This window comes from Mus caroli, chromosome 7 (genome assembly GCF_900094665.2).
Source record: "Mus caroli chromosome 7, CAROLI_EIJ_v1.1, whole genome shotgun sequence".
Taxonomy (NCBI): Eukaryota; Metazoa; Chordata; class Mammalia; order Rodentia; family Muridae; genus Mus; species Mus caroli.
The window spans coordinates 138597342-138614927 of NC_034576.1; positions in this window are offsets into that span (position 1 = coordinate 138597342).

The following is a 17586-nucleotide window of genomic DNA, read 5'->3' on the forward strand; positions in this document are numbered from 1 at the left end:
TTTAAGGTTCACATTCAAAAGGGCACAGAGATGGTGGACAACAGGAGAGATGATTGCTCAAGAGACAGCGACATCTCAGTCCTCCATCCACCTGAGTTTCAGGCAATCCAGGCCTCTGCCTCAGCATTACCAGAGGTCAGAGTAGGTGGGCTTTGTGGATGAGAAGAAACACCCAGACATAATCACCTCCTGGATTCAAGTTCACCCTGCTCTCTGAGATGGAGGGTCTCCAGTGGAGATGCCCACATGACTTGTTAGTTAATGCAAGATGCCTCTGCTGGCCTTGGAGGATGCCAGAGTGTTCCATCAGGAGCTTGAGAGCACGACTTCCTTCTGACCTCACTCCACACCACACCTAGCTCTCTGGTCAGCAAGAGTTAGTGATGCTTTCCAAACTCCGTTTATTTATCTATAAGATAGGGCCATTGCCATTTTACCTCCTTCGCAGGGTAATGGTGACATTAATGAAGGCGCACTAAACCCAGGAATCCTTCCTCCTTCTCAGGAACAGGACGGGTTATAAGTGCTTGGCAAGTGTTCCCAGGGTTGGGAGGATGCCTACTCTGTGAAGCAAGAAGCAAATAGCTGACATGAGGACCACAGAAAGCAATAGCCAATCGTAGCCATGTGGCATCATGTGTTGCTGTTGTCCTTCCCCTGTTGTTTTATGGCTGAGATAAGGGAAGGCCATGAGTGAGGAGAGGGACTGGCGAGAGGATTTAGTCAGAGAACATCTCATGCATATTGATGAGTGCATTGGTTTCACATTAGCATCTGGTGGAACACTTCATTTCATGGGCCTGAAACCAGATTAAGAAAATCTTGTCCAGGCCACACACCACTATTTTCTCTCCAAACTTCGGTTTGGATCCTGGAGTCACAGGCACAAAGCAGCTTTGAAAACTGTTCTCCTCTCTGTCTCTCTGTCTCTGTCTGTTTCTCTCTCTCTGTCTCTGCTTCTGGTGCCCCACTGACTTCAGAAGCCATCTGAGCACAGACAAATGCCATGATTATGGCTCCTTGAGATTCAAGGACAGGCAACTAGACCAGGCTGTCACATTGAATCTTATCATCCATACCAAATTATCAAAGTTCAGGGTGGGGGTGGGGGGGTTGTTCAAAAACATCTGCACTTGGAAAAGTCTAAGCATTGCTAATACTTCCCTCCTCCCAGATTTCTAAGGCAAGTATTAAAGGATAGAGAAAAAAGTGGGGGAGCCTAGCTCTCCTTAGTAGAGGAGTGAGTGAGGGATTGGATCAATTAATGCTGTCTGTGTCCCATGTGTTCTCACTAGCCATTCCCTGCATCAGGGTTGAGGGAGCCTAGCCACGCCTTGGATGTTCAGCTGTTGAAACTGATGGTGACAAATGCCACATTCCAAGGAAAACCAAGTCAAATTCTTCTGATTGAAAAGATATGTGGGTGACTCATTGAAGCTTTCTTGCTGTGACCTGTCAAAGGCTTCTAAAACCAAAGGCAGTGGCAGCAACCAGAGAAAACCAGGCCAGAGTCAGATTGGTCCTAGGGACCAGGAGGGGAAGGTGAAAGTGAAAGGGACTCAACAAGAAAGCATTGGTCACTATGGCAGCACTTCCGATACACTATGGAAAGAACTCCCATCTCAGCTGCCAGACATTTTCCAGAGATGACCCAGAGCTGCTCCTGAAGCCAGGACTCTCTTACCCTAAGAGCAGGGGCTGTCTCAGGCTGAATCCAGCAGATCTGAAGAAGACCTACCATAGTACATCAGAATGAAACATCTCTGCCTACACAAAAGAAGGGAAATGCCCCAAATCCATGGTACCTTCTTTCACCTTCTTAGTGTGGCACAACTGGCTCATCTTGGAACTAGTCTGCATGGAGTTTAGGCTCACTGAGCAAAAATGCTGTCTGGTCTCAGGTGGCAGATGGGATTTCACAAAGGTGGCCCATTTCCAGGGAGGGTCTCCTGTCAGAGGAGAGTAAGTCTCCTGGAGTCATTTGTAAATTTTAGCATCATAAAACTGACCCGAGAGCCATAATACCATGCTTAAAAATCCCGAGCCATCTGTGGCCCTACTTGGCCTCCATGATTTCTTTTTCCCATTTACACATTGGAGGAAGACATTAGAAATGACACTGTAAAGATTTGTCCTTATTTGGTGGTTGGAGTTTTCAGTGCTGAGGTTAGACTCAAAGATTTGAGCATACCAGGCAAGTGTTCTACCACTAAACTTTATGTTAATCTTGTTTCACTTTTTGGGATGAGTTTCAGGAAGCTGCCCAGGCTGACCTTGAACTTCCAGTGCTCCTGCTTCAGCCTTCTGAGCAGCAGGGATTACAGGCTACCTGAAGTGTTAAGATGTCAAATACTTCCTCTATTGGACTTAGATTTCCTTAGTGTGGCTTGCTCAAGGCCAAAGGGCAGGAGCTCTGGGCAATTCCGACTTATCTGTCCTGTTCTGTATAAAGGTGTTCTGAATTGTAGCTCTTATCTCTTGGGGTTGGGGTTGGTTCATAGAGAGGAACAATCCTGCTTACCCGTGCTAAGGCATTGAATCCTGATCAGCTTTTACAAGGTGTCTGGGAGTTCAGGCTGAGCTGATCCCATGAAAGAAGGAAGGATAGAATCTGAGAGTCCAATAACTCTTGGCAGATAGCTGAGCTGCCCAAAACCAGGCATGAGAGGCAGCTTCCTTAAGCACACCACCAGCTACAAGCTCTCCCAGGACAAAAAGCACATAACTCTTGAGTACAGTCTTCTGAGGCTGTGCTGGCCGCTCTCCACTGTCCACTGCCACACAGCAAGACAACAAGGCTGTGGTCAAGTAGCTTTCCAACAGTCTAGAGGACACAGGAGTCACTTCACATTTGTAAAGAAAGATATCCTCTTCATAAATTTTGTTAAGCATTCAAGAAAGCTCAGGGGACTTCTGTGAGAAGAGTCGAAAACTCCTATGGGATGTCTGGGCAGATCAGTGGCAGGGGGATGAAGACAGGGTCTCATTCTATTATCTTCAGCGGCCGAAAAGTTATCTTAATTTTTAGGGACACTGAAGCAGGTGCAACTGGATCCCTCACTTCAATGCAGAAATGATTTTGCAGATACTCATTATGAAGTGAGAGAGTTTATAAAAAACAGAGAGGGTCTCAGAAACAAGGAAGCAGGCCACCAAATATGTGTATGGGTTTTCGGGAAGGATCACAATGAGGTGTCATAGCATGCACCATATGTACCATATGGGTGGCTCTCCAGTCACATCCCAAGGTTTCTAAGAAACTTTGTGTGTGTGTGTGTGTGTGTGTGTGTGTGTGTGTGTGTGTTTAATAAGTGAGATGACAGGGTGGCTCAGGCAAAGGTACCTTAGATTGAGGCTATATTCTGATAAAACTGAGAGCCACTAGGATACAAAAGTGGTTTAGGTCATATCTTTTTTACTGAAAATGGGCTTTCTGGTGAGATTCCTAAAAAGTCTTGGGTTTATGCTGGGAAAAGAGAGATGCCTTAAACAGATTTTAGTTATGTTAGGATTCTTGATTCTTCACTTCAACTTCCTCTCAGATGCTTAATTCCCCAGGCCCCCTCCCCCACCTCCCACTCCCACCACTCCCAGCCCCTGTTCAGTCACAGCTCTACTCTGAAGAGCTTCCTGTGCAGCAGCAGCAGCAACGTTCCCTGATTAGACGACAAGTTCTACCCTTGTAGACAATTCCTTTGGCCAAACTTCACTTTCCATTAAAAACAACACCTGCAATGACATGAATCTGCCCCCTCATCGTTTTAAATAACCGACTCTCAAGCACAGCATTTTGGTAGGAGATTATCGAACACCCCAAAGACTTCTACTTTTTTTTTTTTTTTTTGGCCAATATTTTCATCCCTTGCTGGTCATACACTTTAAAAGTTTGAAATAGAATTTTGACTCCTACCAATTTTTTCCCTTTTATGTTCCAAGAAATATTGATTTAAAAAAAATCCTCTGGGGTTTTAATGGACCTTGAAATTAACATGGCTTTTATTTCTTCTCTATAACACTATTATTGATGATGTCACTGTGTCTCACAGAAAAGCCACCAGCTGGTGACTGTCATTCGGAGCCGAGGCACCAGGGAGAGGACTCTTTGCTGCATTTGCTCTTTAGGATGCTCTCCTGCCTGTAAGGAATGGCCTGCCTCAGAGAGTCAGAGGCTTGCAAACAACATTTTTTTCCAGTCTAAGCTAGAATATCTTCTCAAACTACAACAGGATGCCTCAGCCATGAGACTATGTATGGACAGGATCTCTTCCTGTCTGAAACATGTCAAGCATTCAGATATTCAGCAAGGCCTAGCACTACCAACAGCCAGCACAACCTATGAGCAGCTCATTCAATGCCACAGGTGTTTACTAGATGCCAAATAGGTGGAGGCTTTGTGGATGGGGCTAGGGAAGAAGCAGATACAGAGGGCAGGACCGGCATGCAAATGGGGTGTTCGATAATCTCCTACCAAAATGCTGCGCTTGAGAGTCGGTTATTTAAATGAGTAAATCAGCAACATTTCTCCACCCAGCTCTCAGTCAGACTTTCTTTGATAAGAGTGGCCAGCACCAAGCTCTTACCTGTCCCTACATGCTTCCTACCCTTAGGGAGGAGGCCTCATGAATGGGGCCTGCCTCCTCCAGAGAGGTCAGAGGGGAGAGGGAAGAAGACTTCAGAGGGATGAGCAGCTGGAAGTCAGTCACCACCCTTTGAGAAGGAAGATTAGGGTCTGGTGGGGATACTCCACTGCAGAAGGAAGAATTAAGGTAATGAAACTGTGGAAGACACCAGCAGGTGTCTTCTATTTTCTAAGGCCAAACATCTATCCGCCTGGCAGGCCCCAAGAATCAGAGTCCCTGGTCTGGCCCAGCTCCTCCAGCCTCATCTAATCCCCACTGCTCAGTTTACCAGCCTCCAGCCTGCAGGCCCCACACAGTTCAATAGAGCCATCAACTTTGCTCTCTTTGCTGGCTAACTGAAGGCCCGGCTCTCTTTAGCCCTAACCATACTATCCTCTGACTGCCAGGTGGCACCCAAACCACGTCTCTCTTCTTTACCCTGACCACCCTTCTCCCTCTTCCAGGCTTAGGTCTCAGACACTGATCCCACCAGCAGGAAATCTGCATTTCTTCAGAACTGTGAGTCTGCCTAAAGCTCTGGAAAGGACTGACCCATGACCACCCACACATACAGAGCCTATATCTAAACAGACAAAGACAATTGCCTAATCAGTATAAAGGTGGATGGCTGGTGGTTGTTAGTCAAACCAACATTCACAGAGGCAGCCATGATCAAAATCAAGCCTGGACGGAGAAGAGAGCTTTGCTTGGCGGTCTCCTTCTCTCTATCCTGCCAACCCATGGAAGATGTGAGGTCTCTCTTGCCCTGCTGACAAGGCCTCCTGTCTTAATCAGTGTTCTATTGCTGTGAAGAGACACTGTGACCAAGGCAACTCATACAAAAGAAAGAATTTAATTGGGGTTTGCTTACAGTTTTAAAGGTTTAGCATATTTATCAGCATGATGGGAAGCAGGGTGGCACGCAGGCTGAGAGTTCTACATCCAGATCTGCAGGCAGCAGGAAGACAGAGAGAGCCACTGGGTCTAGCTTGAGCTTCTATAACTTCAAAGCCATACCTAGTCACATACTTCCTCAAACAAGGCCACACCAACTCCAACAAGGCCATACCTCCTACTCACTGTCAACTAATGCCACCCCCTTAATGGTCCAGCATTCAAATATATGAACCTATGGAGGCCATTCTTATCCAAGCCACCATCCCTCCTAAGCCAGAGAGACCCTGAGTCCAGTTACCCTTCCCTCACACTCTCGATTAAGAAAAGATGAATCCATGGTAAGAGGAAGAGAGAGGCTTGGAGGTTAGAGGTCAACATATTACTAGTAATATTAAGAGTCCAGACCCATGTTCCAGACCCATGACCACAGGATACTTATGTACCTTTCAGGAGTTCATGGGTTTTGAACCTTAATGCCCAGGGTGGCAGTGTTTGGAAGTGGGGCCCAAGAGGAAGCCAGGAGGATGCTGTGTCTTCAGTGGAATGAAAGCGTTGTAGGGGAGGGCTAACTGCCTGGGCTTTGTGATCAAGGAAATCTCTCCCTCTCTCCAGTGTATGCCCTTGAGTTAATGCAGTGTGACAGCTTCAGCCATGTTCTGATGCAGAAGATACCACACCAGTGCCAGCCTATTCCCTTGAGTGACCTGCCCTTTAGAGTAAGGAACTTAATAAGCTTATGTCCTTTATAAGTGACCCAGTCTAGGCCATTCTGTTATAGCAACTGAAAATGAGCCAGGACAGTCACTCCTTACGCTGATAAAAATCCTGTATCCACTATTTAACCTTCATATGACCCTAGAGAAAGCACCTCTCCCCTACCAAGGTTTGACCCCTGGCCACCAACTCGTGTAAGAGCTAGATCCCCACAGATGATCTCCTCCTTAAGGGAATGTTTCCTAAGACAAATGTCTGGGTGAGGCTGCCTTGGTCAGATGCAGAGGAGGGCTGGTACAGAGGTCAGAGGGGACATGCTGTGTCCTGGCTGCAATGCCTTGCGCTAGTCCTGCTTCTCAAAGTTAGGGCATCTTCAGCTTGAAGCTGGCCTCTTGCAATCAAGCTCTCTGGCCAGTTCTCCTGGCCCACAAAGGGACATGGCTCAGAGCCAGAACTCACATGCCAGCAGGATGAGAAGGAACTGGGATCCAGGGAGGAGGGGCTTCCCACAGATGACAGCCTTGTTCCAGGCATCAGCCATATTGATGGATCTACAGGGTAGAGGGCTCCTGTGGGGGGCCTGCATCTTTTATTAATCACAGAGATGTACAGTTGTGGGGTCCCCTTTTTGAGGGCAGCCAGAACCTAAAGAAATACCTCCCCCAGAATGTAGCAATTTTGAGGAGAATTGAATCCAGAAAGCATATACCACCCAGGTTGTTGCCACCCTCTCCATCCCTCTGGAGAGAGTTGTAAAGTTCTGTATGAGTTGGTCTCAGAGCATGCCTGCTTCAAGCCCAGAGCAACCTGTTTCTCTCTGCACCTCCAGCTATCCCTGCCCCCACTCACCAAGACAAGGGCTAGGAGGACCATACCATGCAGGCCACCCTGGGATGTCCCTTTCTTTACAGCCTCAAGAGTCAGAGGAAGAACTTCTGTGAATCAGGCAGTGCAGTTGTGGGCCTGAGACTGAGCATACCCAAGAAATGATGGCCATGTTATTCCTTTGTAGCAGAGGTATATTGATTCCTGCCCTGTCCCAGACAATATTATACAATCCCTCTTTCCGGAGCTTCTTTACTATGAGTCCTGAGATAAAGGTGGAAAGAGAGGTCCTGGTTAAGTTCTCAGGGCTATCTTATCTGGTTGGCTCCCTCCTCAGATCCTGAGTAGAAATGTATGCTGGCTCAGATCCCAGAAGAGCAGCCCATCCTAGACAGCTTGGCTGTCTGCAAGGAATCATCCAGCGACATCAATCAGATGGGTCCATGTGCACCTCTGCATCCATGTGGGATTTGTCTTGAGAACAACATCAAAACCCTGTCTTCTGTTCCCGTGGTCCCTAGGCTGCCCTACAAAATCTTCCTCATTATCTACCCCATACCTCTAGAAGACACATGCCCCTGTGACCTTGGCTCCCAAACCTAGACAAAAAAGAAGGTTCTAAGGATCTGAGGTCCAGTCAGCAACCTTCCCTCGGCCACATCCTGCTGGGATGCAGGTCTACCCAAGGAAAGCTGTCTGAAATAAGGCCTCTTTCCAGAACTCTCTGGGTACATGCCAACCAGGGTGGGGCATGGCAGATGACGGACAGGTAAGCTAGACTTGATGCACACCTGGAACCTGATTAACTTCTGAGTCTTAGTGGCAGGTAGAGACCAAGCTGATGATAGCTATGCCCGATGCTCATCGGGGATGATTTACTGATGATTTCTGTGGGGCTTGTGAATGTCTTGATATCGAATGGTGGGGAAACTTTCTACCTTATTCACTGGGATGCCTTTTGATAAAGAGCACATAAGGTTTGCCACGTGGAGGAAATATCCCTTTGTACATCATCTAAACTCAGGAATGAGGTCAAGGAGAAGACTAGGACAATCTCCATGAATTTGGTCAGCTATTCCCTTGTTCTGTTTTCTCAAGTAGCTCTAGGAGGAAAAGTCTTTCAAACTAGACTGCCTAGTGGCTCACCGAGACTGAATGGCCAATTGGGGAGCCTGCATGGGACTGACCTAAGCCCTCTGAACAGATGTTACAGTTGTATAGCTTGATCTTCTTGTGAGACTCCTAATAGTGGGAACAGGGACTGTCTCTGGCTCTGTTGTATGCTTTTAGGACACTTTTCTCCTACTGGGTTGCCTCCTCCAGTCTTAATAGGAGAGGCGGTACCTAGTCTTACTTCAACTTGGCCTGCCGTGGCTTGTTGATATCCATTAGAGGCCTGCCATTTTCTGAAGAGAAATGAAGGAGTAGACAGGGGTGATAGAGGAAGGACTGGGGGGAGAGGAGGAAGGGAAAGCTGCAGTCAGGATGTAATAAGAAAGAAAAGAGGGAAGGAAGAAAGAAGGAAAAAAGAGAGAAGGGAATAAAGCAAGGAAGGAAGGGAGGAAGGAAAGAAGGAAGAAAAAGAAAATACATGCTGTCTTGTCAGGAAAGAAAACACATTTTCTACACAGGCTTGTTCTGGGCAGGGTGCTTGGGAGTCTCTAGTCATGTTGAAGAGTCTTCTATAGCCACAGAGGGAAGGCTGCACCCCACCAGACACTTCAGGAGAAGGCACACCCTGAAACAGACTGGATAAGGTGGCCCAGATAGACAGGAGCTTTGGGTCAAGCATCATGGGAGCAAGTTGATGTGGAGCTAGGTGAGGGGGATGGGCTACACTGCCTTTTGATGTGACAGGTATTCTGGATGGTAGCTCCCTAAGAGGCTAAAGGACTGGTTGGTCACACAATATGGCTGCTTCTGATGCTCGAGTCTCTTGGAGTCAGCAGGGTATGCTGAACTGTCCCAGTTGATGGAAGGCCCTACTTTGAACTTGGGCGTCAGTGTATTGTGTAGGGGCCTTGGGAGGGACCATGGTTCAGTGGTTACGATTGTCCACCTGAGAGGTGGCTGGACTTCTCAGCCACAGTTTGTTAAATTTGCAAATGCCCTCTGGGAACCATCTGGAGGAGAGGTCTATAAACGTAATGTCCGGATTATGAAGGGAGTAATGGCAGAATTTCCACTTGCTTTGAACCCACTGACCTCAGCTCAGCTTACTATATTCACAGTCTTACCAGAGAGGGTAGGGGTGGCTGAACAGGACAAGTGTCATTGCCCTGTGCCCCCTACAGCCTTGGGGGTGGGGCTGATTTCAGCTAGGCCTCTCAGATCCCCATGAGCCATGCTGTGCACAGAGAGGAGCTGGTGATGGTGACAGAGGCAGGGATGTTGAGGGGAGAGCTAGCCTGGGGTCAGTTGAAATTCGGAATTCCTGAGGAGAAATGCTGGAAGGGCAAGTGACCTGTCAGAAATTTAGGAATTGGTTCGCCTGTATTTCTGTGATCACGGTAAGAGGTCCCTTCCCTCTGTAAGCATTCCCGAGATAGTATTTGCATGGAAAGTCCAGAAAGCTTGTTAGCCAACTATAGGAGCCAATGTGACCTCTAAGGGTCCCCGCTAAGGGTTCCAAATTCCCCAGGCACAGCTGCTGCCCTCTCAGTTTATCCCCAAGACCACGCCTTCTACCCTGAACAGGTTGGAGGTCTACCTGGTTACATGCCCCAAGCTGGTTCTGCCAGCTCCAGGCAGCTCTCCTCCCAGGTCTAGAGGTTTGCCTGGGGTGCCAATTGTCTCACAGAGGGAAGATGCAGCAGCTTAACCCAGGAGATTCACCCTGGCAAAGCCAGGGAAGTGCCAAAATCCTGTGAGTGCTTTCCCAACTAAGCAGAAAACGGGGTAAGTTGCCAAACGAACGTCCTTGACTACACAGCACTTACATAAAATATGCATGCCGGTGGAGATGTTTTCCCTAACAATGCTCTGGGAAATTACATTAAATTTCAAAATGATCCCCTGCTTTCCCCGCATTGCCCACAGAGACTGACACCAACAGCGCCATTAAGCAGAGGTAAAGTAGCCGTCTTGTTACTGCTGCCTTTACGAGAGCCAGGGATCAAATATTTTTTCACAGTTTTATGTGGATAGTTTCATGAAAATTGATCAGGTCTAAAAAGTCACAGTCCAAATGAAGCTAAGGTTAAAGATAATTTATACATGATATTCCTAATTTTATTCCGAGCCCTTTTATTACTATGCAGGCCTTTATGACTTTAAAGAAAATGTCAGTAGCGGCAAATGACATTGTACTGAATAATCTCGTTATGAGGGACGAGACATTTAAAACTATTCTGAGCTGGTGTCGCTGAGTTCTGCTGAACGCACACTTTCCCTGAGCCTGGCTCTCCAAAATTCCCCGGCTTGGTTTTAAACCCTTTTGGGGGTGAACTACCTCGTGGAGTTCCCACTTGTACTCTCCCCAAGCCGTCTTCAGACTTAAACTTTTTCTTGGATTTCCTGTTTTCATTCACCTTCGAGAGACAGAAACTCAGCACCATTAGCAAATCATATTCTTAATGCAGTCCTGAATCCTGTTCTTATGGCTAGCCCTGCATCCCAGCACTGACTGCAGACTGCTCTTCAGGCCATGGGAGACCAGGTCTAAACTCAGGCAACTCTAAGACTCTAAGTGACCCTCAGATCCTTGCTATGTCTAAACTCACAGATGCTTTTAAACTGGCTCTCACTGAAGGGTTGCCTTTTACATATTTCTTAGAAGGGTAAATCATAAGGAGGGTCACCTCTGGAGACAGGCTAGCACGGTACATCACTGTGCCAACCTCTGTCTAAGACCTAACTTTCATCACAGCACCGGATGCTGAGCCCCATGTACAGCCTAATAAAGTCACCTTCCCCGAAGAAATGCTAGTAACCAAGCTTCACTGGAGTTCCTGCCTCTCGGGCTAGGGCAAGAAAGCTCATGTATGCAAAGGCTACTTGGCTGTGGCTTTTTCTTGGGTACGATCTAACCCTGTGGATGGCATCTTCTCCCTCCTCCACTGTGATCCCTCCGGTCAGCAATGCTGCACACTGTTACATAGGAACAGGTCAATCAAGTGGACTGACTATGGCACCGAGGTAAAGACCGATCCCTGCACATTCACTGTCACTCACACCAGGTCTCACTCCAACCTAACAACCCATAAGACAGGGGAGAACCTTTTCTCATTTCCCAGTGAGGAAGGCTTGGCTCAGTTTGCTTCAGGTAGCCCATGTGACATGGCGGCCACACACTCTGAAAGGAAGCTCAGGACATCTGTCACCAGACCACTGCAAGTAACGGCAGATACAGTGCACCACAGACGTTCCCAGCTGTCTCCAAAGAAAATGGTGGTTACCCAAGCCATAGCTTCTCTCGAAGCAGAGGCAGTCCCGACAGATAACAGGGAGAAGAATCCCTGGCAGAATTCAGCCACTTTATCAGAACTCTACATTGCGTTGTTGCCTAGGAACAAGGTAAAGAGAGTAAAATGTCTTGGTTCAGAGGGATGGAGATTTCTGTCTCCGCTCGCCTCTCACTGAGACTGTGAGTGTCAAACCTGGCAGGACAATTCAGTCAGCAGGCACATTAAGTGGTCCCCAGAAAAGCTAGGGGGAGCACAGTCTCAAACACATGCATGTGCAAATGTGCACACCCACACATGCACACATATGCACACAGGCCTCCATATGGCTGGTACATGCATGTTCTTTAACTGTTTGTGGTGGAGGTATGAGGGTCAGATCGGGGCTGTAGATTCAGAAATTCCAAATGGAGTATTTTCTTTGGTCTCTTGTTTGACCAAAGCTGTTTCGCTTGGTCCACTTGTGGGGACACTTATAGAGGTAAGACGCATCGAATTTCCTGAAGTATACAGGTCTTGTGTGAAGAAAAGGCATGGGAACCTTAAGGTTATCTCCTGGGACTCCCAGAGGCCCCTTTAGTCCCCCAGACATTTGTGTAGACGTTTGCTTACACTACCAATTGGTGTCCTGTCCCTGGTGAGTTGAAGAGATGCTGGCCACTGAGGCATCGGAGTAGGAAATCAGAGGTCTTCCTAGGAAAACCACATCCTGGATGTTAATTTCCTCCCCCCTCCAAAGTGGAAGACCAATTAAAGGCAGAGAGTGATTCGGCCAGGGATACCCCTCTCTCCTCAGCACTATTTCTCTCCCCCTCCCCCACACTCCATCTTGCTGGACCAATGATGGGATTTGCCTCATCAAAAATGTGCTGTGAAGTCCCCTTCGCATCATCGATCGGCTCTACGAGGCCATCCTCCGACACGTCTGCAGATGCTGCGCGCGTCTAGCAGAGACACGGGATCCAGTGCCAAATAGGAAGGGAAGGAAATTAACGGATGCTTCAAAACCTGGCAGGAAATTTAAATGCCAGTGCTTTTCTGGGGCAGGCCCCACCGGAGCCTCTCTGCTCCAGCTGGACTGTCCTCCTGCCCAGTTCCTGTCTGGCCTTGTCTCTCTTGTACATGCATCCAGCGGTGACTCACATTTGTTTCCTGGGCCTGAGCACCTAGACACTGAGGAGGGGAGAAGTCTTCTCTATCCAGGCTCTTCCTTCTAATCTGTGCCACCCCTGCATGGGGCAAGGAGAATCCTTTCCATCCTGAGAAGTAGGCTCTCAGGCAGGCTCTTGGGGGCTCAGACTGGCAGTGCCACCCACCAGACACAGAGTGAGGATATGGCCAGCGCAGAGGGATGCAGCCGCTTTCTAGTGCTGCTATGTGAAATGCACCTTGCCACTCTAGCAGTGGGTTTGGGGCTCGGAGGAACAGACAACATCACTGGCTTCTGAACCATGGGAAGTTCCTTGCATTTGATCATCAGGTGAGTGTCCAGACTCTCACAGCACTTCCTTTTTAACCAATAGCATTGCCAGCACAGCTTTCCTGCCATTTAACACACTAAAACGTTGACATTTGGAGGGGGAAAGGGTCTCCATTCTCCAAACTAAAAATAAAATAAAATCTAGGCTTGCTGGTTTGCTCCCTGACTGCTGTCTCTTGTCCTATTATACTGTAGGTACTGGCTAACAGACAGGCAGAGATATGCTACGGGCTTCTCCCATCCCTTATGGAAACCGAAGTCTTCGACCGATGAAGTAATAAGCCAAACGACCACCCTGGGTCTAGGTCAAGAGGCTAAACCCAGAGAGCAGAAAGTGGGTATTGATGAGCAAGCGATTGACTCACTGAGCTGTGGATGAAGACCAGGGCCAGGGTGGGGAGAAAATTGCTTCTAAATACACAGAAAGCCCAGCCCTACGTGAGGACCCCTGCACAGCTAGAGGAGGGGACAAGGGAAGTTTGCTCTTGGAAGGCTTGCGCCCAAACACGGCTAACATCCCCCATCTGTTCTGGAAAGAGCTGGAATTATTTTATGGATTGAAAAGACAAGTAGAAGGCCGGTGAGACAGGCTTCTTGTGTCAGCTGAGAAAGCTGTGGTCTGTACAGGTTTATCTTACCCAGAAGATTGGAAAGGTGTGGGGCCGTTCACTCTCATCCCTGTGTCCAGCCAAGCTCAGAGACAGATAGGTCAGAGCTTCCTTATAAAGCAAACAGAACCCAGTGTGCAAGGGAGCCCTCACCCTCACTGGGACCTCACTGTAGTGATTTTTGGAGCTATGTGCAGGGCTCCTGGCCAGCAGCAGAGCAGTCCCTGTGTGTGTAGCAGGGCAGGTTTTCTCATGGGACACCTCAGACAAGAGGCAGCACCATCCCAAAACTGCCTTCTGGGAAACTCTAGACTTTCCCTGTGAGGAGGGCTTCCAAGCCAATGTGGTCTAACCTCTCAATACACACAGGGACATGTAGCCTAGAAAGGAAGATGGGCATCCAGAAACTCTCAGCCATGGCCTGGCTGCCTGCTTTTACCACAGCTCTGAAGCATATCAGCCACTGCAAAGTGACAAGCCTCACAGCCAAGGAGACCTTTGCATGAGGCTGGGACGGCACCATACTCCCTCCCGAACCTCCTCTTGGTGTGTATTAATTATGCACAGCTGTGGGTTTTATTAGAACATCTCACAATTTACATAATGGATTTTGATTAGATCCACACAGTCTACTCTCTCTTGTTCCCTTCCCACTCCAGATGACCCCTTTCTTCTTCCTACCCAATGCTCCTCATTTCATTCCTTTCTGTGATTTGGTGACAAGGGCTGCTTACAGGAGTACTGGGTGAGGGGCTATTTACAGGAGCATGGGTGTTTTGCCAGTGATTACACCACCAAAGAAACATTCACATTTTGAGAAAACATCGTCTCTAGGAAGCTAAGTATTTTGTTCTAGACCAAGATAGTAAGGAATGGTAGCGACTGCCTGAAGCCAAAGCCTGTGCCTTTATCTTTAATCTCAGAGGCACTTAGAGTCCACCAGGAGCATGACCTTCGACCCAGAGCCTGCTTCCCTTCTCCCACCCACAAAGCTATCGTCCTGACAGTGGCACACTGGGGAATGGAAAGAGAAGATTCTCCAAATGCTTCATGTATGTCATACAGGGAGGGGTGTCAATTTATGTCAGAGATGAGGTGTGCCTGAAAGGTCTTCCTGGTGTGTACGGTAATGTGGAAGCTCTTTGATCAGGTATTTTGCACCCAAAGACTAGTGTGAAAACTCTGGGCACACAGACAAGACTCAATCCATAGCATTACTGGAAACAAACCCAAACCCAAATTGCCTCTGCTGATGTTCTGAGCTACGTTGCACCCAGGACCCATCCCAGTCAACATGGAGGGAAAGTTTTCCTTGTTCTCTCTCACATGTGTGCTCCAGTGTTTGGGACGATCTGATGTGGTATCTGTAACTTTAGATATGTCCAAAAGCACACAAGGAGAGCTAGGAAGCAGAGTGTCAAAGGTAGAGGGTAGGCCATATTCTTTGTTCTATCTTTGAAAGTCCCCTGTGGGTTTGAAACTTTTTCACGGTAATAAGATGGGAAAAGCTATGTAATTCAGAACCAAGGGACAAGTTCAAAGTGCAGGCTGTATCAAGTGTCTGTTTCAAAGGTCAAGGTTCTGAGCAGTCTGTGTTTGGCCAGCATGGCCTGCCCTGACTGCCTTCAGCCCAGGGGCTCGGGCAGCCTGGCAGACTTCTCAGCAAACTTCTATGGCACCTAGGACAGAGTGGCCTGTAGAAAACAGAACTCCAGATTCCTGGCTAAGACCTCGGGCATCACAAGCAAACACAGGACTCTACCGCCAACCAAGCCATCTCGAAAGTTAGACTTTAGACCTCCTGGGGTTTTCCCAGAGTCACCTTTCCACTACATAAATGCTCATAAATTATCCTATGTGCAATAAAGCTAGATTTCGAAAATAAAAATTGGGGATAGAGATCAGGGTTGGAGCATTTGCCTGGTGTGCGCAAAGTCTATCTTCAGCACTGAAGAAACAGGACGGGAAGAGGCTGGTGTTCGTGGACACCAAGTGTAATCACTCATCTCAAGCATGAAGAGCACATGCTGAATAACTGCATCTGTCCCCAGGGCATGACAATGTATAGAGGAAAAGATCGGAGGATCTGCCCACAAAACTCACCACAACCTAGCCTAGAAAGAAGTCTAGAGGCTAGGGAGATTTCTCTGTCAGGGAGGTGCTTGTGCTGTAAACCCAAGGACTCAAGTTCAGTCCCTCAAACCCATGTCTGATGATTAGTGTTAACTCTCAGTTTTCCAGGATCTAGAATTTTCTGTGAAGTGGATCTCTAAAATACCCATGGGGGTCCCTCTTGGGCCAGTAATTAACAGCAGTGTGGGACAACCAGTGCCCCCCAGAGCTCCCGGGGATTAGATCACCAACCAAAGAGTGCACATGAAGGGACCCATTGCTCCAGCTTCATATGTAGCAGGGGATATCCTTGTTGGATGTCAATGGGAGGAGACATCCTTGGTCCTGAGAGGGCTTGATACCCCAGTGTAGGGGAACTCCAGGACAGGGAAACACGAGTGGGTGGGTTGGTGAGCAGGGGTGAAGAGAATAGGACAGGGGCATTGGAGGGGAAGTCAGGAAAGGGTATAACATTTGAAATGTAAATAAAGAAAATATCTAATAAAAAGAAGGAAAACGGAAAAAAAAGAGAAGAAAACAAAAACAAAAATAAAATAAAATAGCCATGAGGGGTTGTCTAAGTTAGACAGGTTTCTCGGCAGGCCCACATGGGATGATTTTGATTGCATTGATATGGGAAATCCCACCTTGATTGTCGGCATAACTATTCTCTGGGCATGTAGAGAAAGCAAGCTGAGCACTAGCATGTATCCATCGCTCTCCACTTCCTGAGTGCAGATGGAATAGAATCAGACAAATTCCTTTTCCTTAAACCACGCCTTCCTTACCGCCACCATGTCTTCCCTATCATGCTAGGGATAGACATGATAGAACTGTGAGCCAAAATAAATGCTTTCTCCCTTCAGTCGATTTTGACAGGTGTGGTTTTTGTTTTTGTTTTTGTTTTTGTTTTTGTTTTTTCCACACAGCAAAAGAGAAGTAACTAGGACAAGTCACAAAGGAAAAAGAACATAGATGAACCCGGGTGTGGCAGCATGCCTTGTCACCTCAGTACTGAGATGGTGCCAAGAGGAAAGTCCCTGAGGTTGACTGGTCAGCTAGCCTAGGCTCTTGACAGATAGATGCCAACGAGACAGATGAGTCCAGAGCTAGGTAGAAAATGCCAAAGGAAAAGCACCCAAGGTTGTCTTTTGGCTTCCATGACAATATGCACACCAGTGCACTCACATGCACATGAGAATGTGCATGGACACATACATTAAAAATTCTATAGTAGCTTTATGTGTACAATCTCAAAAAGAAAAGAAGGCAGTTTGACAAGAATGTAAAAAAGTGGCTAGAGATTAAAAAACAAAACAAAACCCATAGGTGCTCTGAATCTCATTGCTAATTAATTGATATGTTATACATCCTAAAGGATTTACTTATGTGAGTCTGTAAGTCACCCCAGCATATACTAGAAATAGATACAATTCTATCTGCCTATTGTATTTCAATGACACTGGAAAAAAATCAAGACACACATATAAATGTAAAATAAAATGTGTTCCTCACTCGTCCAGTCTGGGGCTAAATAAAAATAAAATCCAATAAGTGGGCAAGCATGCAGAATGGATAAACAACCCAAATACCAAGATCTCCTGCTCTGATTTTGAACAAACTCATGGAAGGAAACAAACAGGACACTTTGAGCTTTCTGTGACTGTCCAAATCCTGAAACACTCCAACAGTGTATGGAAAGCAGTCACCAAAACCCCAGATGGTCAGAGAGGGCGACAGGTTCCCAGGCAGGGACAGGCAGCAGCATGGACATTTCAGGGGAGCTACCTCTCTTGTTCAGTGATCTGTCCTGGGTCAGCAAATGTGTCTGATGCCTGACCTTCAGCCCTCATTTCTCCACTGTGCATAGACTGAATGCAGGAAGACTGGCATTGAAGTCAGAAGCCTCAAGTTCTTGCCTACCCTGG